The 27304-nt window shown below is 47.2% G+C and overlaps 1 protein-coding gene across 1 annotated transcript in view; it reads right to left on the reverse strand.

The window, feature by feature from the left end:
• Positions 1–27304, reverse strand: part of Elk (Eag-like K[+] channel) — a 394257-nt gene that overhangs the window by 246810 nt on the left and 120143 nt on the right. The window contains exon 2 of the mRNA XM_077700237.1: positions 3024–3100. The gene's annotated coding sequence lies outside the window, so the exon portion shown is untranslated. The remainder of the gene's footprint in view (positions 1–3023; positions 3101–27304) is intronic.

The following is a 27304-nucleotide window of genomic DNA, read 5'->3' on the forward strand; positions in this document are numbered from 1 at the left end:
CATCTTTCCCCGACGGGACCATGCCTTAAAAGTGACACGTGTGAAATGCCACACTTCCAAATATTCACAATCCTTCATACCTCGCACAATTGTGGATTGGAATGCCCTACCATCTCACATTGTAAATTTTACAGATCCGACCAAATTCCAAGAACTTTTACACACTTACTTCGTATGTTAACTTTACTAAAAAGTGCTTTTATAGGTTCTAGAGTTCCTTCAAGATTTTTTGTTTGTTTTCCTTCTTTCTTGCTTTCTTTTTTTTCTTTTTTTTTGCCTCACACCCACTTGTATTTATTTGTTTGCCTATTAACGGGCTGCTAGCATTCTTTTTTTTTTCGTTCTCAATGTATCCTGCCCCCTATGTAATACCCTCCTAGTGAGGGCCTTTAGGGGTATTCTTGAATAAATAAATAAATAAGTGACGCATGTCGTTTCTACCGCGCCTTTATGATCTTAGAACCTTCTCAGCTAGAGCAAACGAGAGGATTGCGCAATCTAGTACGTTATTTCAGTGTGAGCGAGAGCCCAGCGCCACAAGGCACGGCCGGACTGGAGGAGCGGCGAATAAAAGTGTGCGCCCGCCGCTCCTCCAGCGCGACCATTCACAAGAATGGGTAACTCTTCGATACGCCGGGAGATGGCGCTGCCTGTTTAAAAAGGAATAAAAGATATAGATGGTATTCGCATAAAGGTTAGCGGGCGATTTATTCTCTTGGCAACACTTAAAACCACTATGACAGTGGCCGCCGTGTTTGCGCATGCAACTGCATCTCGCAGAAAAAGAACAACAGCGTCGTCCGTCATCTGCGCCTTCACCGCACGATTCTTGGCCAAGGCGTCAACGGACATGAATAATTGCAGTGTCATCATGCGGTAATGTCCTACTTGCCCGTGAGAACTCCGCATCACCGCCGGTAAATAGAGCTGCGGTTGCAAAAAAAAAAAAAAAAAAAAAAAAAAAGAGGCACGGCGCATGAAATGCCCACGTTGCAGCGCAGTTGAACGCGGATATTGACACAGGTGCGCCCGAACCTCGCCCACGGCGGAGTCGTTCAATACAAAAACCAAACAATCCTTCCGAAGAAATTGTGAGTTCACGCGCCCGCCGATTGAGATGAAACGGTAGCGTAGCAGGGAGTGCATTGTTAGCTGGGAGACTAGCGCCATCTCTCAGCAAGTGGCCCAGCGGCCGAAAGGCGAGAGAGAGAGAGAGAGAGAGAGAGAGAGAGAGAGAGAGAGAGAGAGAGAGAGAGAGAGAGAGAGAGAGAGAGAGAGAGAGAGAGAGAGAGAGAGAGAGAGAGAGCTCTTTAATGTGGGTTGGAGAGTCAGCTCTGCTAGCGGCAGTGCTTGCTGCGCCAGATTGGGATGATTACAATGCAGTGAAGTGAATGTGAGAGATCGGGAAAGCAGCAATAGAGAGAAAAAAAAACTAAATTAACATGGCACGCAATGTAGTGCAAGGGAAAAACTCGAAATAAAGTTAAGGAAAAAAAAAAGTTGAGCGAATGGAGCCCAGGAAGCGCAGAGCGCCTAACAGGAAAAAGGAGTCAAAGCGTAAACCTTCACTATAGCACGTTTCGAGAGGCAGGCTGTAGGAAGCTGTGCGAAACAGTACTTGACATTGAGGTAATACTTCGCACCTGTATTTTCACTTCGCCGCTTCGAGCCACGATCAACTTTTACTCGCTCGTAAGGAGGTTGCAATTGAATTCCAGCGCAAGGTTGTCACACAGATGAACGGAACATTCACATCTCTTCGTGTAACCAATGTTAACGCGGCACGCCTTACTTTATGGAATCACTCGAACACGCCATGTACAACAAAAACACAAAATGCGTCGGGGGAAGTCAGGAAGACGAGGGGGAGTCGCGGCCCCCTGCACTGCGCAGAGCCCGTGCATACGACGCCGCCAAAGCAAAGGGGACGCGTAGGCACCGGCGTGGAGGCGCACACACATGGTTGCGGACGTGCAGGCCACACCAGTGAATAAAACCTACAGCAGTTTGCAGTCACACACGGCAGTTCTGCTGCAATTTGGCCCATGGACTTACGGTATCTAGTCGAACGACGCGTTTGCGAAACATTTCGTCGGCCGGCGTGGTCTACAAAGCAATCTAAAACACGTGCATTCCGCGTTTTTCGCGCACTAAACCACCCCTTTGAACAAAACCGTTCTGTCATGCGGATTGTGTGCTACACATCCTGCGCTTTCCTAATCTTTCGATGAAGGGACTTTGATATTTTCCACGATGTTGAAGGGAAGGAACGTGCTCTTATAATGCGTAGTCCGATCATAGGGAGTACCACGCCAACTGATGCAGTGATGTGACTCACAGAGGCATAAAGGGGTCGTGAAATTTCCGGATTTTCAACTTGCAGATAGATAATACAGAAATGTCGCCACCAGGTGGCGTGTGTGTAAGTTGTGTAAAACGACGACCGTCGTTTTGAATGTGACGTCATATTGGCGTGCGAAGTGGATATTTCCCTTGGTTCAGCAGTCCTTGACAGCCGCTAAAAATAGATATATCTTACCCTTGCTGTGCAGAACGGAATCGAACGGCACCGTACCGTCGTATCTGGCATCGTTTTTCGCGCCGCTCGATTGCGCGTCTCACGGTAAATGAGGAAAAGAGTAGTTTTTTTTTTTTTTTTTTGGTTGTCAAGGGTTCCAGGACCAAGACAAATATCCATTTCTCATGCCAATATGACGTCATATTCAAAACGATGGTCGTAGTTTCACGCGATTTACAGAGTTCGTCCACTGTGGGAAGGGGGAGGGGGGAGGCACTTAGACTAAGAACTGTTGGCTGTAAGTTATCTTGTCTTTTTTAGTCCTTTAAGACGGCTTTGACATTATATATCTCAATGTAACAAGGACTCCACGGAGTGACACTGGCCGCCTGTCCGGATATCCGGTGGTCTACCCTATCATTTTCAAAGCAGAAATAAGCGTGCAGTTTTTCCGTAAAGAACTAGACATTTCAAAACTAAGAGGATAGAAAAAAAAGAGGCTCACTTTTTCGCTGGCCGGGATATATGAACAGCCTGGCGAAGAGACCGCACTGCTGTAGATTTGTCCACAAACCTTCGAATCTGCAAAAGAGAGAGAATTTTATTGCCACCTTTTCGCGATCCCGCAATAACAACCGAATTCGATATTTCAAATATGCCACCATACTGCTAGGCGTGTTATGCTTTTATTACGAGCAGCTGGGGAAAATGTGCACATAGTCATGCGCCAGGGAACCCTCCCCTGGCCTGAGGACTAGCAATTAAACAATACTATGTAGTCTGGTTCCGTTAATCGAGAACACGTAAGGTTTTAACTGCATATGTCCTGTTTATTATGCCTCAGCACACCTACCCTATTTATTACAGTAAGTAGAGGCAGCAAAACAAGACGCATTTGAAGGAGCAGATAACCAAACAAGCGTGTCTGTCTGTCTGTCTGTCTGTCTGTCTGTCTGTCTGTCTGTCTGTCTGTCTGTCTGTCTGTCTGTCTGTCTGTCTGTCTGTCTGTCTGTCTGTCTGTCTGAATGAACTTATGTTGAGCAAGACCAGAGTGAGCTCGTCGTTTTGGTCGACGTTATCGTACGCCGCCACTCTGCTAGCGTCACTTATCGTCTCTAGCGGATGCGTCGTACGCCGAGTCTCTCGAAGCACGGCCTCTTCCTGGGCCGTACGAACTATACACATCCGGGCCATGTGGAGTGAATGATCACCTGTACAGCAGCTTTGACATTCAAGTCGCGGCTCTTTTACGGACCGGGATAAATGGAGATCGATGGGAGAGGCCTTTGCCCTGCAGTGGACATAGACAGACTGATAATGATGATGATCATGATGATGATGAGCCTTGGTGGGCTACAAGTTGGTCGTCGGTGGATAACTAGTAGAGCCACTGGTGAACCCATGACGAGGTACGAACACGGGCCTTCCGAACCTGCAGCCACAATTCCTTGTCCTGTTCGCTGGGGGCGTTGCAGTGCAGGGGCTTTGCTGTACACCGGAGCAACAATTTGAAACTCACTGTGAACCCTCAGATAACCCTCAAAATACGAAATAGACAACCGAATTAAAAGGGATCGGAGTTAAGCCCGTTCTACATGGAGCGAATTTCGCCTGCGAATCCGCTGGAACGAACATTCGCACTTGCGAAATTCGCAATGCCTGGAATTGTCGTCTACATGGGGCCTGCGAACGCCGCGATTTTTGCATTTCAGATGCGCCTTATTTGCAGACTGAATTAAGTTTGCCACCAGCAAAGGTTGTTGTGATTTTAACAAGGGTGGTTTTATTTAACTTTCTTGGCAAGTTGTTTCTGCCTGGTTTGCGGTGAATATAAGTTTATTTGCGGTTTTATATAAGAATCGCCAATTCTTTATCAATATACGCACACACAGCAGAGAAGACAAACGTTTTGGTGTGCCCACGCTTTTGTCGCGCTTAAAGTTCCTGTATATAGCTCCCGCAGGGAGCTATATATACAGTTCCTGTATATAGCTCCCTGCGGGAGCTATATACAGGAACTCTAGTCGCGCTCACACAAGCAACGCCATCTGGTTTCCAAGCGTGCAAGTGGTGCCGAGCTGTGCTCCTATTGGCCGCAGGTCCGGCCCCTCTACGCCGCCACGCCGCACGAGCGGCGTTTGCTCGACCGCTTCAAATGTTTGGCACTTTGCCGCAGCAACGAAAAAAGGTGGTTTTGCCGCACGAGCGGCGCCGCATCAGCGAATTCGCAGGCGAAATCGCTCCATGTAGTACGGGCTTTACTCGGCAGGGGCGCCTGTGCCTCTATTGTATTTGAACGTCATTTGCAGCAAAGCAAGCATATACGCGGCCAATAACCTTTTGATGTCGACGAGTTCCAACACTTCCTCGCATCCAGTGGTGATGTGCATACAGCTGCGAATAAAATGGCACAAATTTCAGGTCATGTATTATTGCTATTGGGGTAGCTTTGGCTGTGGGTGCTGAATCCCTGTGCTTACCTACGTATTACATGAACAATCCCCGTTGGCAGCTGACTCTTCCTCACTAGAGACAATGTTAAGGTATGCGCTAACCACTGTTATATACAACTTAAAGTGATACTCGAGAACCTGCTCAATAAACATACTCATGTACCCTGTTCTTAGTCGAGCGGTAACTCGGATGAGGCGATGTGGAGAGGACATAGCCTAGAGAGGGGGAGAGAAAGCTCCAAGCACCGCAACGCAGTGGAAGCTATGCAAGTAGTCCGCAGCAAAAAATAAACAACTTGTATCACTCCGCCTCTCGTCGTGGCTAAAATGCGCTGGCCGAAGAGCCTCGTCTACATGGCTGAAAGGAAAGGCAGGGCGGCGAAACCCTTCGTGTCGTCTGCTCAAAGGCCAGACGTGCTCGACTGGCAGCATACTGCTTGGACACATGGTGCCATCTCTGCATGTCTCTTGTAACAAACACTGAAAGCAAAATACAGCCCCTCGTTAACTCGAACTCGGATATCTTGAAATATGGGTTAAGTCTTAACTTTTACTCGCCGCGCATTTGCCACCCATAGGTGGTCTGTATTTGCTCCCCTTTATCTCGACACGTTTCTTAGGATTACCGCGGATATCTCGAAATGTTGACAAAGAGGACACAAAGCAAAGTCCGCTGCAGGCAGTTGATAAGGTCTCCTTTCGAAAGCTTAGCTTCCACTACGTGCCGAACGCGGTCGTGAAAGGCAAATTTACGCGGAGTACGCGCTGTACGTGGCCGATGTCCCCGTCAGCGTAATGCTGTCCGTCACCTACATAGTTGAGTGTAGCTGTGGACGATGCAGCTGATCATGCGGACGACGAGGAGCCTCGTGAAGCGTGTAAAACAGCAGAGACCAGAAACATGCGACCCCTGCTTCACAACAACGTAGAATGTAGCGGTGGCGACCTGCGATTAATGCGATGCGTTGCGTAGCTTGAGAACGCCTTCCTGGGACCGGACGCGAACGCGAAACAGGCGGGGTTTACGCAGTTTTAAATGCAGAGCATTTTAGTAACTCACGATGTCACCCGCGTTGGCGTCCGTAGTCCGCATCACTCCAAAGAAGAAATAATATAAAGAAACAATACCTTCCGGCGCCAGGTTTCGATCCCACGACTCTGCGGGCGGAACGCAAGGTACACGGCACTTTACCGACTGCTCCACGGAGCCAACACAGAATGGAAGGTTACGCACGCGCCTTATATCCTTGACTCATTCAACCGTCGGCCACAGGTGCGCCCTCTCCCCCGCGTCCTCCTTGCCTTCTCTCCGCTCGCAACACCCTCTCTCGCCGCGTTCGGTTCGCGTTCATGTGGTGGCGCGATTTCGGCGCTATAACACTCTCTCGCGAAGGGCATTGGATTGGATTTGATTGGATTGGATTGGATTGGATTAGATTGGATTGGCTTGGCTTGGATTTGGATTGGGTTGGATTAAAGTGGATTGTGTTGGATTGTGTTGCGTCATAGCCGCGCCACGTTGCGTCGTAGCCTCTCCACGTTGCGTAATAGCCGCGGCAGGGGGTTCACGGCACGTTTCACGTTTCACCATCGACTTCATCGACAATGTCTACGCTGGAAGACAACAATTACAACAACAACAACCAATACGTAATCCATAAGACTTGCAGGCACGCCCCCCGCGGAAATGCTCTGCATTTGATCGTGCCCCTCGCGAGGGGGATGTTTTGATTTTCTTCGCTTGGCAACACATGAAACGGCCACAGACATGGCCGATGCGCCTCGTACACGGCGCAGCCCGGGTAGAGTGTACTAGAAGTTTTTTCTTCCGCAAAAATAAAAATTGGTTTTGTAGCGTGAGCTACACTGGCCGTGGTTGAGTAGTTTCACGTGGCTCCTGGAGATCCGTGCTGCTCATGCGCGAGGAGCAGTGACGTCACACGGCGAACAGAATGTTGCTCGCTGCCCGGCGTCTCTCATACACCCCGCGCGCCCAGCGTCGTCGCCGACCTCCGTTCCGCACGTGGCGGCCCGGTCCACTTGATGCTCATGCGAGGGGTAGCCGGGTGGGGAACCGATGGCTCGTGCGTCGAAGCAACACGGGCGTGCGCCTGTGGAACCAGCTTAGCTCTGGGGTGATTGGTGATGCTGCGCCGGAGCAGCTTGATAAATATGCGTGTGTCACATAATGCGTATACCTTGTGTGTGTCATTGAAGCAGCAGTAAGCATGATAATCAAGCTAATCCTAGACAACCAGGAAAGCTAAGAATAGCCAGCTGAACCTTAGCTCACGCTACGTATATCCTGGCATATTCGAGATAAGCCACTGCTACTTTTTTCCTGCGAATTATTTTGCCTTCATTATTAAAGCTCCCGTGTGCAGTGAAGATTTTGGTACCAGCACTAGCTCCTGTATCAGTAACCTGGCCACAAATTTTCGGCGTTTCGCTTATCTGGAAATTTCCGGCAGACTTTATGACTGCGAGTTAACGAGGGATTACTGCAGCATCAAATATTGCGGCAGTAAACGTACGTAAACTTTGTCTGTCCAGATAACACTAGAAAAATACTAATTATAATAGTGGAGTTCACAGTATCTGGAAGTTAATTGCCTTGAGCACCCTTGGAACCTACTTTCTTCGTCACAGGAAGCGCCCAATCACACTCCCTAGACTTGGAAGCATTGCTCGCTATGTATGAAACGGAGTATAGACGGGATATGGATAGATAACCACTCAGCCAGTCCTAGCTTGTGCAAATCGATCTTCTGCATTTGAGAAGCTCAATAAATGTTGGCCTTGCCATTAGGGAGCGCCAGGCAGCGTTCGCGATGTAAAGTCAGTTAAGCGGGGCCAATTTTTTCCCTATGGAACTTATAAATTACTGATTGGCCACGACCACTTCAAGTGACTTGTCATTTCGCCAGCCGTGCACGAACCGCAACCTTAAACTCTGACGACTCTTTCATCCTTCTCTCCCTCTCCCTAAATCTCACTTTTTCCCCGCCAGGGCATATTCTCCTCAAGAAAATAGTCATCCTTCTCTCTGGCTCGGTGTCAACGGCTGCCATGTAGCTTAATGAACAAACTACCACGCCGAAATGTACAGTTTTATGAGGCCAATTTCTTGACGTCTTCTTTGGTGTCAAAGTCGTTTTGGTAGCCCCTTTTTGCTTATGTCTGTCGATACGCTTTCGCTGTTTAGAGTAACATTACCTTCCGTGCAAGAGCCGAAAGAGTAGTAGTCTGTCAGCCTTCAAAAAGCGTATGGCCTTCCTGCGCCTTTTATACTATGATCTCTGTCCGCTAGCCCAAACAAATAAATGGAGCCACCTATACCAGATGGTCGAGCTGAACTGCAGATAACAAATATACGTAAGACAGAAAACACCTGCCGGGGATAGAAGAAACTGAATTGCCCAATTTGCTCACTAGTTGTCCGAAAAAGGTCAGCGGGCCGCTAAAAGAGAACTCCCGTTTCAGGTTATCGTCGCAAACCAGCAAAGTACTGCCCTACAGAGCCGTCCCAACTCAAATAACATCAGACCTATGGTGTGCCCACGTGGAGCTTTAGCTGTGACTTTCGTGCCATCTTACTTGTTGTCATTCTATTCGTGTGAACTGTAGTAAATGTCTTGGTTTTAGCTTCACATTACTTGGGATGAAACGCTAACAAAGAAACAGTGTGTAATACTGAGGCGCTTAACTTCTCGATTTAAGGCGAACAGATTTGGCCATTGAAAAGATGAAGCAGACAGATGGCAGACATTACCCGAATCCGGTTGTTAGGGAGCGGCTTACCAAGCGTATACTATCTCGAAGACTTTCCGTGGGGAAATGGTTAGGTCGTAAAAGTTCGTGTACAGCGACTGGTCACCAGGTTCTCAAACTGCGGCCACAATACGAAAATTTTCCACTTTATTTCGCCGCACTTTTTACTAGCCTTGCACTCCTCCTGAACTGTGTTCGCTTCTTAGGTTTATAGGGCCGATTTCTCGCCGCAACTTCGCTCCGAGTACTTGCGTTTGAAGGCACAATCATTTTCCTTTCGGTATTAGATATCGCGTGACTCGACGAAAAAAGGAAGGCCTGGTGGGGTTGAAGTAAACTACAGCTTTACGCAACCGACCTGAACGATCTTCTTTTGAGATATAAACGAAGTCGTAAAGTAATGTAGTTTATCATACATTACGTAACTGGTGCCAATGCCTATTTTTTACGATCAACAAGACAAACACGTTTGAATAACGAGTCACAGCCATGCATTTAGTCTGTTATCGATCCTGCGCATTCGCATCAGGCCGTGTACAGACTGTCGCGGTAACAGTCGTAATAACGTTAAAAATGACGTCATGTAACGCCTCAGCCAACCGAACTGTGTGACACGCCGTTTTTTTGTACGCCTATAGATCACGATATGGCTTTTGCGCCGGTAGTTTGGGCATAGCCTCAGCCTTTCTCGAGTGTTTTGAGCGCCTGTTGGGACAAAAAATTGACCTCCAGCCTAGGTACACATCATCTGAGATTAACAGGCCGGAGGACTGGACTACAGGGTGACGTATCACGTTATTCTGCGCCGCTATCTTCCATCGATCCCAACTGCAAATTCCAAATGCCACCAGGAGTCTCCAAGCGGGTAGAAGCAATTCTACATCGCATGAGGTTGAATGTCGCATACACGCGCAACAGCTACGTCGCCACTCTGGCCACACTGTGATGTGCGAGAAACCCTCCAGCACCTGTTCGTGAATGTGCTCGATTCAGTACTCAAAGAGTGTCCCTCGCAGTGTCTTTGGGACTGCTTCTTTCCGTGGACATTATGACGTTTTAGGACCATGGGCTTGTCCCCAACGTACTTTACGGGCTACAAAAGCTCTGATAGAGTACCTGCAACACACAGATCTAAACCAATCGCTGTGAATAACTCGCCCTTTCTGTGCGCATCAAGTTCTTGAACATCATCGCCATCATCTTCATCACGTCATCAACTCGCGTAGCAAGTTAGGCATTTTAGCCCGGCTAGCATCGCCAGTCTTCACTAAAGATCGTTCTCTCTCTCTCTCTCTCTCTCTCTCTCTCTCTCTCTCTCTCTCTCTCTCTCTCTCTCTCTCTCTCTCTCTCTCTCTCTCTCTCTCTCTCTCTCTCTTCTCTCTTTCTCTCTCTTATCTCTTTCTCTGTCTCTCTTCCTCTCTTTACCTCTCTCTCTATCTCTGTTGCGAATGCGGTGGTATGATTCTTGCGACGACAAATGTTCAAATTACCCGGGGTTTTATGGGCAGAAACTTCACCCGAAGCTCTTTAACGTCTTCCGAAGCCTCGTGAAAAGCAGCCACTGTAGGCAAAACTCCAACCCGGGACCTCATGCTCAGTAGCATAACTGAGGGAATTATGGAATCGGTCACGGACACTTTTAAGGTTCTTGGAACTCCTCTCGGTTCAATTGGCTTGTATTAAAGCTTTTATGATCTGTTCCTTTTTTCTTTATATTGAGATGCTTGCATCGACTCGCCCCATAACCTGTGCGTGCGAATTACGCAACGAAACAAACGGCGCAGAGACACTTGTGCACTCCGTCCTCTGCAAATCCTAAAGGAGGAAACAATCGAGCAACAAAGAAACCGTAATACTGATGACGCTATCGATGCTTGAGGCCCCCCTGCACGCATCCGGGCCCTGTTCCCGACGCACCTATTACGGCCCGCCTCGAGTCATCGAGACTCGATAGTGTGTCTTCCAGGAGCGCTCACCTCTATAAAAAGACACTAACTGGTCCCTCGGTGCGCCCTCATCGCCCCGTAACCCCCTCCAGATTCCTTAGCGGCCACGGTGCCATCGACGTGCCGCTACGTTGTTTGTCTATGAAGGCTGTAGTATTAAGGGAAGGTCTTTCCCCATATAGACTTCATCTCCGATATTAACGACAGCGCTTGATATTGAGAGCGAGACGAGACCTAGTGTCGTCCATGGGCGGGCCGGGTACTCACACGGTTGTAAAAATCCGTAAGCAAGTGGGAAAGTATTACCGAATCGCCGTTTTGTGTTCCGTAAGCGTTTCTTGCTCATTGCCCCAACGCCAACGCCTTCTGTCTGCACACACAATGGTAATTATTGAGCTTGGGACATTTATTCGTTATAGTAGGAAAAATGTATATGACTAAAAAATCAACATAGCCAAAAGAAACAAAATGTAGCCCAATTTGGCTATTGATAGCCAAAACTGGTAATCTCGCTATTCATACCCGAATATGGCATGGATCACGTGTTTGATAAAACAAAAACAAAAAATAAAAATAAGATAACTAAAAGTGAGGCACCGAAATCCCGAAGGTCTACATAACCTACCACTTTCTCTCGATTGACTCAAAAAGGAGCAAAAGAACCGAGAAAAAGACTGACTATGTTGGCGTGCTCCCTCAACATCACAAAGAAAACGTAATGTCGGTGAAATGGAGAAGCGGAGTAAGAAAGCGCAAGCATTAGTAGACAATTAAATGCCGCAATCGCTCGTGGGCACATGGCCGCTATGTAACAGCTAGGAAAGAAAAGCGAAGTGACTTCCTGTAGACCTCTCGCCCTATTCCGGCTACCAGTATGGGCTCAAATCTCAAATAATCCGTGGCCTGCTGAGCATAAAGACGCGGGTTCAATCCCCGGCCGCGGCGACCTTTTTTTTTTTTCGGAGGCGATAAACAATAACGGCATCGTATTTATTTATATATATATATATATATATATATATATATTATTTATTTATTTATCTTCCTTGCTTTCTAAGTTCAACTCTCTATGGTAAATGCACAGAGAGGTTCGATGATTGTATATTGCGATAGCCGGTCCATTACATGGTTTTGAGAGAATCAAGCTTCGTAAACAACCCTTGTTTATTAAATCCAATCACTTGTTTCAAAACAGCGATTCCCAATAATCCGTGGTATGCTGAACATAAAGACGCGGTATGCTGAGCATAAAGACGGCGACCCTTTTTTTTTTTAGGCGAAAAACGATAACGGCTGGGTGTCAAGTTTTCGGCGCACTTTAAAGACCTCTACGGGATTGAAATTATTCCACAGCATTCCATTGCGGTACGCTTTATAGGAGGTATTCATTGAAAAGTCTAGCTATCAGTCTCTTCGCTTGGCAACACGGGAAACGGCCACAGACATGGCCGCTGCGCCACGGACATGGCGCGGCTTGTGCCACTGCGCCTGCACGCTGCAGAAAGAAAGAAAAAAAAAAAAACACCAGCGTGGCTCACCTGCCCCCTTCAACCCGATTCTCAACGGTGGTGTCAACAGAGATATTAGTCGCACTCACATTGAACTCGATGCATTACTTTGCCTTCGGTGGAGTAGAGTTTGGAACGTCCAACACACATAAAGTGCTTAGCACGGACAAGTACCGCCATCCCGCGGAGCCCGACGCAACCAGTGACGGCGCACTCACATGGTTGCCTGCATGCGTACCGGTGCAGCTTCCCCGCGTTAAACCTTGTCCCCTCCTCCCGACCCCCTTCCCAATAATCCGGGATATTTTAGTAAACAAATCTCGGACAAGCCGTAATCTGTGTAATTGGGTAAACAGGGATTGATTTGTTGTAATATAAGAGAGGTAACGCGGGCCAGTTGGTGCATAATGCCTAAGCGGAAAAAGTGTGCAAAAGACAGGAGGAAATGGAAGAGCAGACACACGCAGCGCAATGCGCGTGTACTCTTTCTTTTGCGCTGTCTTTCGCGCTGTTTTTTACTTGTAAGAAATATCGCAGCCATTTTTCGGGACCGCCCCTCTCCTGCAAATGCACGTGTGTCTGAATGTTGAAAAGTAATAAAATACCTCAAACGGTTTTACAACTCTACTGAGAAATAACTATTCACAACATAGCCCTGAATCTTCCCATTGTTATGGTGCCAGTAAACAACCCAGGCATAATGTGGTTTATAATATGTGCATTAGGACACTCATTACACTTGATCAACCACCCACCGGCTTACGCGTGGTGGTGACGCCTTCACTTCGAAACTGGGATTGCGCTGAACACAAGGATGCGGGTTTGACTCCCGGCCGCGGCGGCCGCTTTTCTGATGGGGGTGAAAAACGAAAACGCCCGTGTGTTCCAGATTTCGGCGCACGTTAAAAAGGTCCTCAGGAGGTCACAATTAATCAGGAGTTCTCCACAATGGCGCGCCTGATCGTCTGTGTAGCGTCGGCGCGTTAAATCCTGCAATCAATCTAAACTGCGGTCGCTAATTATCGATGTAACAACCAAGATGAAACCGCAATGCCTACATGTCGTCTCAGCGAGCATACACCGTACAATCTGTTTTACGATACACGTATAATGAAACGTCAGCTGGCGCCCTTTGCTCAGAATCTGTTGGTACAAACGAGGAGACAGCTGTGCAGTCCCTTGTCACAACAATCTCTCCCCAAACCCCTCCCTCTACTTCTGCGTTTTCCTAGCGGAGCCCCGTGTGGCCACTAATGTCCAAGAAAAGCGGCTCATACAACTACGACGTTCACCGGGAAAATTATGTACACTCATAGACAAGTGAAAAGCGAGCACGAAAGTATGAACCAGAACGCGCAATATCAAACAATGTTTCACATAATGATGCGGTTGTGGTATATTCTGTAAGTTACATTTCCAAACTTTGTTGCTGTCATGAAGTCACGCGACAATTTCACTTGCATGGAAAGAAATTGTGCTATTTGTGTGTTTTTCTTGACATTTTAGCGTTCGTGTTTCATTTATACATGACTGTACCTTAAGTTAGCAAAGCCGTGACTTATTTTCCTTTTTAATGAGTGTTGGCACTATCCGCCATTTTGGGTTCAAGCGCAGGTTGAAAATTAATGTGTACTCCGTATCTTTCCCTGGCGAAACTATCTTCGCAGCTTCTCCCGTTCGCTCTCCCAATCTCCCCCCGGGGGTCACGGCCGCCTCACTTGCGATGCCAGTATTGCCTCCCAGGCCGCAATCATCCTCCGGCATCCTATAGAATGTTGATGAGCTCGGAGCACGAGCGCGCCAGCTGAGGTGGGCTTGCGGCTCGAAGTGAGCCACCATAATTGCGGAGGTCGTGCCAGTGTTGATGGGGGCCTCCCACGGGTAAACAGGAAGGCATCCCAAAAGACGGCCTAACGCCGCTCCTTAACGCGAGGTCCGCCCCAAGAGCGTTAACACATCGACCTTGGCGCGCGTTCTGACCCGTCTACTTTCGCAGAGGTCGTAACCGTCTGGTGCATTATTGAGAGGACATACATAGTGAACGCCTTGATGTTCTTGTACGTGGGCGTCTATACTGTCTAGGAGGAGGTTGTGTGTATGCGTGCATGCATGCGTCCGTGTTCGTGCGCTCCTTTCATTTGGATTGCGCTAAGGCGAGCTTTGATCTCGCCCACGCGAAGCTGTAGGAACGAGCCACTCTGATTGAAGCACGTGCGATGGTACTCGGGGGTCGGTAAAGACGTCTTTCTCCCTGTTTGCTATAACTACGTGTGCGTAATGTGTGCAGGAAGCTCGTCCGTTTCAAGAGGTAGCGTCCTTAAAATCAGTCCATTCCTCTATAACGTCACAGGCGGCGTCGAATCTTGGGCACAATTTTTTCTTCGGTTCTTGAGATATTGTCTTCGGTTCTTCTATATTGACATAGCCGGTTTCGAATCTTGGACATATTTTTTTAATGTTTGACAAATTCTTTTGATGGGCTTACCGGGGCTGACAAAACCAGCGAAAGGAACCCTTCTAGATATGGAGGGAAATTTTGTGAATATTAGAAAGAAGGCTTTATGTATATTGTTTTATCGCATTGATTTTTCCAATGCGCTTGCAGGAAAAGCTCGCCTTTGTGTGTGTTTTTTTTTTTGTCTAGAATAGACGAGTAAGAAAAGGAGCCCCGAACGAGATAATTCATGTTTTATTTCACAAAAATGAACCTCTTACTGTTTAATTGGATATATTTCGCCGCAAATAGAAAATTAAGAGCTGAGCTCATATATGCGGATGCCTCCGATCTTTATTTAGCGTTGATGTCATCTTAATTCGAGAGAATCATTTCCAAAGCATTTCATTTGGCAGTTTTGCTCATGCTTTAAGTCGTACACATGTAAGCAGCAGCGCCAAATATCCGTACTGGAAACTTGGTGCTCTTACCTTTTTTTTTTTTTGTAACTAAACTTGCACTACGTGGTACTGCGAACATTCACTTGCTTAGCATCATTTTGCTTTTCAGATTCTTAAGTACAACCACATGACTGAATAGAAGGAGTACTCATCGGTTCGCATTACGTGTTGGTGAAGCCATGTAAAAAAAAATTAGGCATGTCTTTGCAGACCCATCAGCGGCTTGGTTAATCTCTACATTTTTTTCGAAAGCGCGGAGTCGTTGCGTCTTTCTGTTATTTAGCTGGGCAACAGGAAAGCCGTGATACCTTGTACGTGCTTCTTTCAAAGACGATAGTCTTCCTTGGGCTACTTAAACCCAGGAATTTTGGTCTGTTTGTATGTATGTGTCTGCGACTCCATTCAGCCACCCGGCCAAATTGAAACAAAACCTGAGCAATAAACTTATATACTCACAGCCAAATCTAAACGTCTAAGTATGTTCATACTTGCCAACATTGTTGAACAAGAACAAGACATTGCGCAAATATAAGACAGAAAATTAATACATAAGTACAAAGTAAGTACAAAAGTACAAGATAAATACAAAATAAAGAACGAGAAAACCGGGGCCCTGCGTCACATAGAACCTTTTATCAGAGCTAGAGTTTACACAGGGTATGGTAGGAGAACACGAGCCTTCTATATACCTTTATATTTTAATAAATTTCTTACAGACTCTTCAGTGGCTTCAGCTAGCAAACTGAAAACCCGTATAAATGATTGGGTGCAATCAAACATAGAGTAGTGTGTATTGTCACTCTGTAAAGTTATTTCAACTGTGGTGTTACAATTGCCTTTTCTTTTACGTGTGCTCTCTTCTTGGTTGACACTCATGAAAATCATGGTATTAGTTATTTACTTCTCCTATATGCTTAGTTATGTAAGTGGTTTACTGCCCTTATTTTTATTTTTATGTGCACAGTTCATGCACAGTTTTTTTATTCAATTGCACTGTCAGTTGTTTTCTGTCTATTGTTATAAGATGATTGGGTGATTGATGTTTGTGTGACCACTGGGCTGCCCCGTCCGCATGCAAGCTCCTTCGAGTGCTTCTGCGGGAAGGCAAGAAAATATATTGTATTATTAGCGAAATAAACTCAACTTCAACTTCAACTTCAAGTGATATCTGCAGTGTTCCTTTATAAAAAATTCATAGATGCTTGAGTTTTGAGAAATGAAATACTACATCCACGCAGAAGAGAAAATTCACTCCGTCGGCGGCTGTCGCGCGAGCCTCTATAGCTTCTTGCGGCATTTTAAGAAATCAAGCGGCAACAGTTATGAAACGTTCCACTAGATAGGTTCCATGGGCTGCTTGGAACGCACGTGGAGTAGGGCAACGTGGTTCTGTAAACGTTGAAGTAGGGCGCCTCCATTCACGCGCGTCTCCACCGAACGGCAGCGCTGGCATCGAGGCACCCGGTTTGGAGCAGCGGAACGCGGTAAATTTAAATTGATTTGAGCAAACCTTTAGCGTGCTTACCTTGGGAGGAGCGCGAAGGAAGAGAACCAGCATGACCGGTGAGCGGGAAAGCGAAGGGAGGCATTTACTCGGCAAACGTCGAGAAAGACTGTCATCATTAGTCGACATTTGCAACGAAAGGACCAGATACGCAGCCATTTTTTTTTACTTGTCGCTGTTCGGGCTTATAATAATACTGTTTTCGTTTGATTGACATCTAATTAATGTCCAAACATAACACGCGAAAGAGAAAGGACCCCGCCTGCCTGTCGGAAAAACACAGACCCGTAAAAAAAAAACAGCTACGCAGACACACAAAAGAAAACTGGCGCCGTATCTGCTCTCTTCGCGGCAAATGTCGTTGAAAGACGATAGTCCTCTGCCACCGATGCCACGTAAATGCCTCCTTTCCCTTTCCCGCCCACCTCTCGCGTTCTTCCCCTCCCGTTTCGCTCCTCCAAGGATAAACAGGGTGGAGGTTTGCTCAAGTGGATTCAATTTTACCGCGTTTAAGTGCTCGCGCGCCATCTGTTGGAGCCTTTCCTTGATGTTGAACTTCTTAAAATGCAGTTACGCGGTATAGGCTCGGGCGCGAGCGCTTTTTGTGTTTTTGGGTCAAAACAATGCTTTCAAAGCATATTTTTTTATTTGCTATCGCCAAAATCAAGAAGCCATGTAGTTTTAATTAAAATAACACTGCAAATAACACATATGTATTGATGTTTTCCCTCAAATATGCCTAATGATTTCTTTTTTCTGAACCATGTTGAGAAGTAGGAATGTGTTTCTAAATTTAGAGGTTTGGAAAAGTTTTGTTTATATACAATTACAATACAATTTTATTTTCCAGAAACTATACAGAACTGGATGGTATAAACTTCTCCTTCAAGATTTCATATTAACTTTTGGCCGGACGGTTGAATCGAGGGTCATACAGAAAGACATACAGACATAACATACCAAAACAAAGACTATCGTCTTCAAAAACAGAGCGCGTAGAGAACGCACGGTTTCTGCAACATACAGATTCCAAAAAAATGCGCAACGGAAGCGCATGAAAGCTTGGCCGTTTTTTTTCTTTACAATTTAACTGCACAATAAGTACTAGGCTACCACCGACAAACATTTATCGCTTTTATTTAAGCAGGCTCTAACGCATGAAGTGGTATCGAACTATCGAACTACAGTTCGGTATGGAAGTGCGTCGTTACAACTTGCAACTGTATCCAGTCTTCGGGCTTTCATTTTGCTTCTTCGAATGGTAAGAAATATGACGACAATGACATCTATGACTGGGAGGAAACATGAAAACAGCTATGGCGATGATGATGGTGATGACGACCTCGCTGTCACAGGCCCCGCGAGAAAACAACCATGGCGACCTGAAGATGCGGTAACTGCGGAACACTCCGGAGTTGTCGACGGTGAAAGAAAATTCTGAGCCGCTTTCTTAACAAAGATGGAGCTGGTTAAAATGCGAAGCTTTTTAACCGTGCAACCTGAGTGAAAATCAAAGTCCAAAATCCGAACTGCTTCGACCGTGTCGGAATGGCGCCATCGGATAGACGTCGGCTTCATAGCGCGAAGGACCCAGGTTCGATTGCCATCACGGGAAGCGTTATTGTTTCTTTTGAGGCACTTGATGTACCTGCGTGGAAACCCATCATCACCGTACGCCCTCCCATTGTGGAAAGTTGGTTTTCCTGCAGTACGTTTTTGCGTACGGTCGTCATCAGTGAAACAAAAAAGCTTCGCTGTAAAGAGCAAGACCAAAGCATATACAGGAGGGCGGGCCTACACCGCCTTGAAGCCAAAGTAACAGCTGGCGCTCCCAAGGAAAAAAAGCCTTAGGAGAGTGCAACGACGTTCGTCATCACCGCCCCCCCCCCCCCCACCCCTCCCCTTTCCTATTTTCCTCTAACATAAGTCTGCGCTTCCAGAACACGTGGCGCTTCCACTTGCCCGAATGGAGAACATAATATATAAAGGCAGAATTTGAGGAGGCGCGCAGTCAGTCTGGTGATCGCTCTTGTTGGACGGTCGAAGTCACTCGCGCTTCCAAGGAGAGCGATATTCGGCGTACCTCAAGACAACGACCCCGGCTACACGGCGCATCGCCAAGATCACCATCTGTGAACCCTGTTCTCTTTGGATCCCCAAAACATGTAGAGGCGACGCAAACTTCCAAACAGCCGTCGATCTCAGAGCAAGCTCTTCGAGCAGGATTGCAAAAACTCTTGCATTTTGTGTAGTTCTGGTGGGTTGTACCTTATTTCCTATTCGATATATGACCATTTCTTTATAGTGCTGCTTAGACTTATTTATGCTGGTTCGTTCGTTTGCATTTTTAACGTAGCCTACATTCACGAAGGGGTATATGTCCTTTGGTTGAATTATTTACATCCAGCTTGCCTTATCGCATTATAGAGATTGCTTTCTCAAACAAGTCGGCGGCTCAGGCTTATTTTCAAGCAGAACTGCCCACTACATCCTCCTCAGCATTCCAAGTGCCCGGACAGACAAACGTAGCCATGAATTAAGGAAAGAAACTGCGCAATTTAAATTCCGTAAACGAGCTTCGACCATGGGCATACTTTTGCATGTTCGTTGCACTGCCATAACCCCAGAAATAGTGCAAGCCCAGTAATTACGCATTGTTTTCTTCGTATTCTTTCAGGAGCATTTCGCTTCGTCATTGCTATCAGCCCGTGCGATGCTCTTCATGAGCGAGTTCACGAATTCCCTACTGAACATGAGGCGTGGTTTTGCTTATTTCTGATCAGTGTTAGACTGCAGTTTGGCGAGACGACGCCAGTCTTAAAGCTTGAGCTTTTAGGAACCAAAACTCACGCAATTTGATGTCGCAAAGTCTTAAAGTTTAGTAATGTATTCAGAGCTTAGGAAGAGCACCGCGTAGGAGACTGGAATTTCAAGGGAAACTCCGCCGGATGTCCCTGGAAGTGAGCTTGATAAAATGAGGGCTAGAAAGCATTTCTTGCTCTGCCACTTACACCGTCATACCAGAGCGTGTTTTCTTTATCCTATGTGCTCCCTCAAAATAAGGCAATGGAGCTAACAGAAGGCATCAACGTGGCCTTCTAAAGATTTACGTTAGCTAACGCAGCGGCGACTGGCCTGTCGAAGAGACGTGGTTCCCGTATTTAATTACCGGCAGTGAGACAAACCATGAGCATGACGTGGCAGGAGATTACCGAAATTTGTGGGGCAATTACGGCCACCTTAAGAGCACGTGTGGCACGGCCGCTAATGCACCCGACGTGCGAAGCCTTTGGGGAGAAGGGGGGAGCGTTGACGTGCAAGGCGGCTGTGTTGGCCCGTCGCTTCTCCTCATCCGTCATATTATCCGGACAGCGGGCCGACAGGAGAGCTTGGAGCTAGCGCGCAGTTCGGATACGGAAACCTTGAAAATCGCATATCAATCGGGAAACCCGTGGTCACCTTGGTGAATTGATTGATTGCAGGGTTTAACGCACCGACGCAACGCAGGCGATGAGGCGCGCCGTAGTGGAGGGCTCCGGATCAATTTGACCACCTGGGGATCTTTATTGTGCGCCGAAATCTCGTACACACGGGCGTTATTGCTTTTCGCCTCCATCAGAAAAGCGGCCGCCGCGGCTGGGATTCGAACCCGCGACCTCGTGCTCAGCAGCACAACGCCTTAGCCACTGAGCCAACGCGGCGGGTACCTTTGTGAATTACCGAGCTCAAAATACTCCACTAATTCAAGCTTCAGCTATAAGAGCTTTTCGAAGGCGGTAAGAAAGAGAGAGCTGGGAGACGTCTATAGGCTTGGCTTCTGGGAACGTTTGCCGAGGCAGATGAAAATAGGCAGAGAAGGGTTCACAAGAGCTCCGTTTAGAGAATCTCTAAAGTGATGCTAGGCATTGAGTCAAAGTCGAAAACTTCGACGGACATATATAACAATGAAACTGTAGATTGTCCACGATACCAGGACATGTCTGGTTTGATTTTGCTTTTAACTGAGGGTACGCAATAACGAGACCTGTTTCAAAATATTTTCTGCTAGCCCATTTTCGGAAGTACCCGGGCAAGTTTCTGGGACATGCATTGCCATTTACAGCGTAGTAAGGAAGTATTTTTGTAGCTCATTCATGTCATCATAGGGATGGGACCCAGTTTGCATATTTTGGCAGGACCACAGCGTCCAGTTTCGGGCCATAATTTTAGTTCAGCCAAACGGTTTAATCGGGTTATTGACGACGAATATGCTTACGCTTGAAGCCCATCGGCATCTCCGACGTCCCGATTTACGTTTCTTTTACTTTCTATATTCTAGTCTTAAAACAACTGTCACGGTGGGTAGGAAGGGTTATATTTTCACCGTTTTGCACAGGGAGGGTGATTTTCTCCACACAAATCACGTTTTCGGGTGTAGGCGTACATTTGCAAGGAAAGACATTTAGGGAGGGCTACGTAAGCACCTACGCCGTTCGTGGATAAAAATACAACGGCTTGTGATGTTACGTCATCGGTGGCGTCCGCAGTAGAAGAGACGTCCAAAGCGGAGGCGTCGGGAGCGAGGACTTTAAGTCGAGTTATTGACGTACCTTATGACGCCACGGTTGCCATTGACGCTCCGAAAGTGGTTTCATGCCATACCGACGGGCGTGCTATCGCGTAGGCCTTGTAATAAAGCTTCGTTTTGTTGCAAAATAGGGCGCGCTTTCATCTTGTCAAGACAAAAATCGCACGCGTGCGCCGTTTTATAATGTGCCCACGTTGTGCCTGTTTTGGGTGTCCGTCCTCTGTGCGCAATTGCAAACGCGTCATAGCGTTCAAAGCTAAATTTTGCAACTGCAACGCCTTTGCCGCTCTCAGTGTATACGGAAGCGGCCGCTCGCCCGCCTGCGATGAACCGGCGGTCTAACTGTATCATAGACATGTTAAGTATCAGGCCTAAACCGACAGTTGCTTTTTAGAAGCCCACACACCAATATACAGCAAACGCTCGTTATCACAAAGTCCACTGAACAGAAAACCGGCTTCGTTATAAGCGGTACCTTGTTATGAGAAGAAATATTTTGCTCTGTGTGTACTACAGTGGGGACCATGTAACACTTCGAATATATCACAATTTCGAATTACGCTATTTTGTTATAACGAACGATTACTGTATGTCTCTTTGTTGCCGCCGTCCGCTCCCTATTTAAATCTTCACGAAAGGGACCTCGTTCAAATTCTTCCGAAGTGCCCGTACCGTCGAATGTAGCACTATCAAGCCTGTAGTCTGTGTCATTCCTCTCCGCCTTCTTCGCCACTACGTGTATACCGCGGCCACCGCTTAGGTTTGGGGGGGATGGTCTGTATCCGCCTCTGATTATTCCTGACACTATCGTTCAGCTACAATGAACTCTGGATAAGAACAACCCACACCTTCCCATATTATTTCACTTGCTGCGATGTGCGTGCCGTAGTAGACTGGATTAGAGAAGCAGTAAAGTTTATAGTGGAAGTTTATCACATTACTGCCAGCCCCAATCTGATATAACTGACCTTTTCAAGCGAATTAATTGCACTTATCCCGCTTTGTCAGAAAACAGTGCAGTGTGAAATAAATCAGGTTGAACGTAAAAGCCTTGCACTGCGATTACCAATAACGGCGTCGCAGTTAAACCATTGTATCAGCGAAGCTGTTTAGCAATTTGTTGATTCCGACGTTTCACAAAACTCAGTATAAAGAAAAAAAATCACCGACACCAGCACGGCTCCAGCCTGTGTTTGGTAGATCAACGGAGTTACACTCGTATTACTCACTCAGCAAAGACCATGAGTTAGTGCCCGAGAGTCAAACGACCTACTCACTCCGCTATGACAGGGGGGAGGAATCGCGCCATCTGTTCGACCTAGTACACCTGATAGGGCACACGTTGCACCTGCTGGCGCCTAGTTTAAGTGTGCGCGTTCCGTTCGTTCGTTCTTTATCTTCGATTTGCTTCTTCGCCGTTATAGCAACAAAGATGGAATAAAGGCCGTTGCAGCAGCGAAGAAGAAGCAAATCGGCTGCAATCGTGGACTTAAACCATCGTGATGGTCGTGAAAGTTGCGTACAGCTTCGCTACCGTCAAGTATTACGCGTTAGTGTCAGCTTCTTTCATTTTTTTTTCAGCCGTGTGGGGAGAAAAGAATCGCAGTCGGCCCTTCCCATGAAAAGGTCGTCGAGTGTGCAACCCACGAAAATGAACCTCGCGACTAGGCAAGCTCGAAAGCAAGGAAGCAAGCGAGTAAGCAAGCAAGCCGCCGGAATTCTCAGTAAAGTTGTTCGTGCAGCTGTTTTTCTTAATTGGCCAATCCCCCGTGTGGCGGTGTGTCAGTGGGGTGGGGCCTGAACAGGTTTTGTTTTCTCGACATCGGATGACCCGCCAGATTTGTAGAGCAACTGTTTTGGCCAATTCAAACTTTGCCTGTTCCCCTCGTGTATGCGCGCAATGCGTGGGTGTCGGCCTGAGGCAGCTTTGTTTTATTGAAAGCAGCTGACGATCAAGATCCATCTACCCACAAGTTGTATTTTATTCACGAATCAATCCACAGTATAGGATGACACGTGACCGGAGTGTACACACAAACACAGACACTCCTCATCGATCATGAAGCACACGTAGCACACCATTCCCCCTCCACCCCCCTCGACGAGAGGGTATATGGTCACGTTCCCCGAGTGGGGCAGTGCCATTCTAAGCAAGCACATTCTACTCAAGCTCATCCGTCACTGTCGCCCACGATGAGCATGCTACCACCTTCCTTCCCGATTTTCGGGTGAATGAGAAGCGGGCGGTCCACACTTAGCGAGAAAAAGGTCGTAATGAGGATGACAATGCATTTTTATGTGCGTCTGTACGGGGGAATTCTCCGTGGGGCAGGCGCCGTGTGATAAAAACGGGGTTGTGGTTGAAAAAAATTATATCGCATTGAAAAATATTGATTCCAAACAAGGTACACTTCAGGACTGCGGAATGATTTGAGTTGGTTGAATTTAGTTGGAGGAGCATCGTTGCTGGTACACTGTAGTATCACTACGTCGACTCTGTTTCGTGACCTCCGAATTTCGGAGGCATCAATTATTTTTGCCCCGTCATCTTGCGCTACCCCTCGCGCAGTTGACGGGTTGAGACAGGATTGCAAGATTGGTATTTCGCGCACACATTTATACTTCTAGTAAAGCTGTCAACTCACTCACTCACTCACTCACTCACTCACTCACTCACTCACTCACTCACTCACTCACTCACTCACTCACTCACTCACTCACTCACTCACTCACTCACTCACTCACTCACTCACTCACTCACTCACTCACTCACTCACTCACTCACTCACTCACTCACTCACTCACTCACTCAATGTCGCTCGCTCGCCTTGAGCACAAATTAAGGGGATTGAGAAAAGACAAACAACCTCCAGCAGAATCCCAGCAGACTGCTCTCGTCTAGGGCTTGCCGCGCAACTCAGGAGCACTTTGCCTTGCGGTAATGAACTTCCATCGGCTTTCGTTGAAATTCGAAACAACCGTCGTCATTACCGCGGTCTCTGGCGCCCTCCCCCTTTTGCAAACAGCCCGGGTCGCTGAGATTGAAATTAAGGGAGCCGTTTTAATCAACCGCGCGGTTCTTAACCTCCTCGAATGTACGCGCACAGTGACGCGGCTGCGCTGTGTGCACGCGGGACACGATCTCTTGTGCATCATTAAGGAGCATAAATGAGCTCTCCGCTTTCTCCGGCGCAAACGAAGACACGGAAAGAAAAGCCAGCATGCTTAAGCTGCTCGCAAAGAGAGAGACATGAATTGTAATGGAGACCGACTGCTAACGAGGACGAGATTCGTGTTACGTGATAACTAGGGGAAGTTGTTCTCGTAAAAGATAATGCTCGGAAGAGCGTAACTAGACTGCAGTGACATAAATCTTTCCTTGTCAGCTTTTTTTTCCTCCCTGCTAGTTTGGCCCCGCGTACGCCTTATTCCTTATACAATATTCTCCCTAGAAAGCGCTTCACTTCTCCTACAAAATGCAAAACGAATGTCCGCCTCTTGCTATTTTTTAAACGTTTATCCTTGTGAACAGCTCACAAAAGGTTTGTTTATAGCAAGGGATAGTATTTATTTCAGTAGAAATGCTGATTCAGCATATCCAAGTAACAAATAACTGTTATGTGCAAGTGCATGAGATTACTTCACCGTAAATGCCCAGCTGTATACGAACGACTGATTATGCAGGTCAAGCGTAAGATAACGAGCGATAAAATAGCGCAGAGTCACATTCGAGCTCTCGTCATTCTTTTTGTGTCTGCCAGTGCCGATTAACATCCATGGCGTCGCTGGCAGCGTGACCAACTTCGTCTCGCTCATCGGCAGTGCGGTTATTTCTCGCTGCAGAAGACTGCTGTGCCATCTTCCGGGTCATTAGTATCCCGAAAAGCAGAAGCCCAGCGATGCGCTGTGAAGTTTTGCAGGGAGAATCGTCGTGGCTTGCTTTTAAGGTGTGCTCCACCGTAAGCACCACTGTGCTGCGGTGAAAGTAGAAAAACAAACTAAGTTACACCACTGGCTGATTATCATGATAATATATCATGAGTATAATCACAATTCATGATAAATTCCGCCGACGTAAGCGTGAGTTGCGAAGGCCTACGCCGCAATAGGTATACTGATTGCCTTGCCACTTGCACCGGGGAAAATGTTCATAGATGTCAGCAGTTCTCAACACGACGGAAACAGTTGGTGTATTTCAGTTAAAGCGTACGTGGCCAACACAGGTTACCGAGTTCCGTTAAATGAAAATAAACCGTGCGTTCGAATAACGACGTGCAATTCACTAAGCATCCCCGCCGGCCGACCGCTTCTCGTAGCGCATTTCGAACTGCGCCGCGCGACACGACAATCAACCGGTGAGCACTACGTTGGTGCCATTTTTAAAATTGCGAGAATTACCTAGTCTATGCCGGCAAATACGTCGAGTAGAATATAAGTCAGTCACCTACACACTACTCCTCTAGTCTATGCTCGTGAAGCGAGAAAATAGTTCTGGTTCATATAGTTGCCACGTCTTCAGCGCCGCATCAGTGCTTCGGAATCATATGTTTTGACCAGTGGTACGGTGACGTCGTGGCTGTGTACTTGTTTCTAGTCCTATGTTGCTTATAACTTTGCTCGTAAAATGCTTCATCGTGAAGTAATGTAGTCTCATAAACGAATAGTTGAGAGTAAACGCGGCTTTAGTTGCCTTTTTCTGACGTACTTGTATTCCAGTGCTCTCTTTAGGACGTTCAGAGGGTTACCAATAGCTCTGCACCAAGCCTGCACTAAATTTCCAGGAGAAATTACGCGCAATCGACAAGACGAGGACTGCGTCGCATAAACAAGTACAGCCAGAGCGGACAAGCTATAAGCACAGTAAGATAGTCTGACAGCCCGTCCCTGAGTGACTCGTGACTGTGGCGGATCTGCTTTTACACAGCGTTCGTCTTCGGACTATGTCGCGATCTTGTTCGTGTCGGCGTGGTTCGACTACAGAAATCCCCGGAAATCACATGACCACGTGCCCCAAGCCACAAACGCGTGAGAGCACAATAGAACGAGCACCGTTCTGCGGACACACGAATCACCCGACCCAGAACACTCCGGTGCCACAGACCCACACAGGTATTTGCCGATTGGATGAGAGTTGGCAAAGGCATACCGACGTTATAATGAAGGACAACTTCAAGCCGACAGTGCATTCAAACTAGATGTAAATGGATAGGTAACCTGCACGTCCATGTTAATGCGCCTGTAAACGACACAGACCTACTTCGCGCAGAACTGAGCTACCCTGCAGCCGAAGGAAGACTGAGTCGAGAAAGATGGTGAACGTATTGCCACAATATCGCATTCGGCTCGTTGATCAATCGCGTTTCACGTAGGGAAAGTGTCCTTTTTTTGTTGTTGTTGTTAACGTCGGTCTCACCTTGCGTACTATTTACGTACTGTTACAGGTTTTTCTGCCCCCTGAACCATGGTTAATACCCTCATTAACAGGAAGTCCTAGTGCACAGGTATAGTTCAGAAGTAAACATAGCAAGGATTTGTGTACATAAAGGAGTGTTTCCACGCAGTAACTTACAAATAGCGCTTACAAATTGGGAAACGCTTCTTCACTTTGAAAAGACTACATCAATGCACAACCCTGAAGGTGAAGCACCATCGGTGTATTCTATTACGCTTGTTGATACCTGTACATTTACATCTAAAGCATTTTGCTAGCTCAGCAAGCATTCCTCATGCCTTAATTTGACGGCCGATAATCGTATTTGTTTCCGTCAGCAAACTTTCAGTTCTCTCCGTTGACCCCCCCGCACCGTAAAAAAAGGCAGATAAATAAGAAAACTTCGAAGAGTAACTGGAGTAAGAGAAACCGATGTGGCAGAAGAAGAAAAAGCTTCGTAAAAATAGTCCTCCAACGGGAAATGCGGGAAACACAGACATCACCGCATGCAGGCTTTTTGCTTCATCTTCCATTCAACGAGCACGACAGTCAAAGCGTTCTCGCCAGCTGTACCGCTTCTCCTTCACGGTTCGTGGAGTGCGCCCGCGTGCCGGTTCTGCCAAGAGCAGCGGCCATCGGCGTCGGCAGCCGCAAGGGATGCGGAGAGTTCGATGCTTCGCTTATCCATTAGCGCCCGCTGTGTTTGTCCCC

This window comes from Haemaphysalis longicornis, unplaced genomic scaffold, assembly GCF_048455015.1.
Source record: "Haemaphysalis longicornis isolate Haplotype H1 unplaced genomic scaffold, Haemaphysalis longicornis Haplotype H1 scaffold_2, whole genome shotgun sequence".
Classification (NCBI taxonomy): domain Eukaryota; kingdom Metazoa; phylum Arthropoda; class Arachnida; order Ixodida; family Ixodidae; genus Haemaphysalis; species Haemaphysalis longicornis.